The following is a 3,913-nucleotide window of genomic DNA, read 5'->3' as shown; positions in this document are numbered from 1 at the left end:
ATCTAATAGTCTATGTGTATGGGATAAATTAATGAGAATCAGTTAATATATATCTGTTAAGAAGTAATTTTGTGACAATACTAGAATGACCTGATATCTACAGACAGATAGAATTATAAGGAATAACAGATGTTTTAACTGGATTCAAAAAATGGGGTAAAGAATGTTTAGAACAAAATTAAAAAGAGAATGAGTGATAGGAAAAGCAGGAAACAGGGTACAGATATTAGTATGCAAAATTCTCCATGATCTGATCCCAAATAACCTCTCTTGCCCTATACTTACTCTCCCTTACTCAAATCTGGTGCTCCTGCCAAACAGAATTATGTGCTGTGTTCTAATTATGTCATGAACTTGTCATCTCTAAGGACATTTACTTGAGACATTCACTACACTTTTCAGTACACAGTACTGCTATGTTCAACTGGGTGATTCATTCTTTTAGTAACATTAAATAGGTATTTATTAAGTTACTACTTGAAGGAACTGTACTATATTCTGTGTCTGACAGCTTAGTAGGGAAGTACTGGTAAAAAAATGGTTTTAGTAGAACATGGCCAGTGAATCATAAAGGTATGTAAAAGCCCAGTGCAAAGGCTCCATTGCTATTAGGTAGGCAAAGACCAGTGAGCCTGGAGACAAAGTAAAAGAATAAGGAGAGCTTGCTTCAATGAAAATAAGTTAGATTTTACCCCTCAAGGTCCATTTTACTAAATTTGACTGATAACAAATATCACGAAGGCTACTTAAGGAGAGTATGTCTTTTGGGCGCCAGGTGGTTCGGTTAGTTAAGCGTCCCACTTCAGCTCATGTCATGATCTCACCATTTGTGGGTTTGAGGCCTTCATCGGGCTGCCTGCACTCAGCACAGAACTTGCTTTGGATCCTCTGTGTTCCTCTCTCCCCACCCCTGCCCTGCCCCACTCTTCTCTCTCTCTCTCTCTCTCTCTTCCCCCTCTCTCAAAAATAAATAAACATTAAAAAAAAAGAGTATGGTCTCATAGAGATTCTGTGTTGATGAGCCTTTGAAGAATTTTAAACTAGGAAAATTACATAATCAAGTTCGGATGTCAGAAGCTTTTTTGGAGATATATAGAAAGAATTGAGGGGGTGTTGACTTTAGCAGCAGATGGAATACTTGAGACAAGTAATTTAGACGTCTAGAATTGTAGGACTGAAGATAAAAGGTGAAGATTTTTACAAAATATGAGAGGTTATTTGAATGATACGAGCTCATTGAGAATTTCATTGATCATCTTTAGACAGAAGGGATCTCTCTCATGAAACCTTGCATCTTGTTTATGCGGCTTAAAACACACTGCTAGAGATGATCCTTATTTGTGTACGTTTTGCACGACTGATATCTTTCAGACACACGTGCACATACACACACATGCACACACACATGCACGTCTCTGTGCTTGTGTACAAACATGCTTATATGTATTAGTTTGTAATTACTTTGTGGCTGTGAGATCAGACATATCGAGAAATTGTGTTGTATCAAGATGTTGCTCAGCTACTACTCACTGAATACTTGAATTAACTGAACTTACATGATTATAAGGTACCTATTAAAAGAAAACTTTGATTGAGGGTAGGTCTATGTAATAGGCTAGAATTCTGCTTCAGGGTTTTGGCTGAGTCACTACTCTTTTTTAACCATTTTACCCTTTCTTCCCAAGTATAAAATGGGAATAATAATGGTTACCTGCCTCAAAGGGTGTTGTGAGGACTAGCTAGTTGACAGTTTTAAACTATTTTGAAGATGGAATGTACTATAAATGCTCCAAGGAAAGTTTTTAAAAGCACAATGGAATAAAACCCTTGAACCATGGCATTAAGAAAGTTAGTATGTCTTTTAGGCTGGCAATCTTCAACCGATAAAGAATTCTATGGGAAATTAACTCCACAACATTCTTTATTTTCTTGCCTCTTTTCTACTTTCTTTTGTAGCTAATATCTGGCTAGTGACTCAATTCAATAGGAAAGTTCCAGTTATGCCATATTTTGAAATAGATGTTACTCATAAAGAAAGAAATGCAATGAAGATTATAAAATGGTCATTAATCACACTGGAAAATGTAGTCTCTTCAATATAGCACTGTATTCAGAATTCACCAGAACTCTTTTAAAATTCACTTCATCATTAGGAATTCAAGGATATTTTGAAGTTGCCTAGAAGCAAATGTTCATTTCTGTGTGGAAATATACTTTAATAATTTTCCTAAAACATAAATATCAGAACTAGGTCAGAACTTCATTTTTCAAAACAATTGCTTGTTTTCTTCCAAATGCCAAATGACATATTCAAAACTCTGAAAAAGAAATTATTTCCTCTAGTCGTTCTTATTAAGAATATTTACGTATTTACATACCCTAGTTAAAAACAAAAATCCGCATGCATAGAGGCTAGAGCAGAAGAACTGTACATTGGGCAATTTTTGTGCTAAAGAAATGTTTATAAATGAAACAAAATAACCAAGTTCATGTGTGCTTTAACAAAGCTGAGATGCATCCTCACCACTCTAGAAACAAGCAAACCAAAACTCTTAAGATTAACGACAGGAACAAAACCCCCAACTTCCTATGACATATCATTTAGCCTTGTGAAAGGAAGATATCCTCCTGTTTGCAACAACGTGGGTCCACCACAAGAGTGTTAAGCTAAGTGAAATAGGCCAGAGAAAGACAAATACCACATCGTACCCCTTATATATGGAATCTAGAAAGAAAAAAATCAAAGTCACAGAAACAGAGAGTAGAAAAGTGGCTGCCAGAGCCTGGGTGGGGCGCAGTGGGGGGAAATTTGGAAAGGTTAGTAAAAGGGTACACTTTCAACTATAAGGTGAATAAGGTCTGAGGATCTAATGTATTACATGATGACTATAGTCGGTAACACTGTATTGTATAATTGAAATTTGCCAAGACAGTAGAATGGAAGTGTTCTGTTTCACAAAAACAAACATAACTACCTGAGGTGATGGAGGCATAATTAACTTGATGGAGCAATTCCTTTCACAATGTATACCTATAGTAAATAATCATGATGTACTTATTAAATATCTTACAATTTTGTCAAGTATACCTTGTAGGGGTGAAAGGCCAAAATGTGCTGCCCTGAGTATGCCTCAAAATGTGCCACCTTGGCATATTGATTATTTTAAATAAAAGTTGCTTAAGAGACAGCCTGTGTAAGGACACTAAGACCCCCATCCATCCCCCTGAAAGCAGGAAATAAACTCTGTTTGTGAAAGGTATTTCTCCTGTACCGTGAGATACATGTACAGAGACATCCTTGTCCCCAGAGATAGGAAATTCAGGGCCAGAAGGCCTTATAAACAACCCTTACTTTTTACTAATTTTCTATCCCAGCCCAAATTCTGTTTAGAATTCCTTGCTTTGGGGCACTTGGGTGGCTAAGTTGGTTAAGCTTCCAACTCATGGTTTCGGCTCAGGTCATGATCTCATGGTTTGTGAGTTCGATCCCTGCATCCGGCTCCACACTGCTGGTGCAGAGCCTGCTTGGGATTTCTCTCTCTCTCTCTCTCTCTCCTCTCTCTCTCTCTCTCAATAAATAAACTTAAAAAAAAAAAGAATCCCTTGCTAATTGAAGCTCACAAAGTTGAGTTATATTTTCCCTGTCAATTCCTCACAGATTTATTGTATCTTTGTCTAAAAACTATAAAGCTGCCTGACTTAGTAATTTCTTTAATACTCAATTTCATTATTGAGTTTCTGTGCTCATGTAATAACTAATTGTGATTTTTTTCCCTCATGTTAATCTGTCTCATGTAAATTTAATTATTAGTCCAGCTGGAAGACTTTGAAGGGCCAAGAAAGAATTTTTCCTTTTCTTCAACCTCAATAAAACTAAAAAAAAAAAAAAAAAAAAAAAAAAAAAAAAAAAAAA

The sequence above is a fragment of the Panthera uncia genome, chromosome C2 (genome assembly GCF_023721935.1).
Source record: "Panthera uncia isolate 11264 chromosome C2, Puncia_PCG_1.0, whole genome shotgun sequence".
In the NCBI taxonomy this organism is placed as follows: Eukaryota; Metazoa; Chordata; class Mammalia; order Carnivora; family Felidae; genus Panthera; species Panthera uncia.
This window is presented reverse-complemented; position numbering follows the sequence as displayed.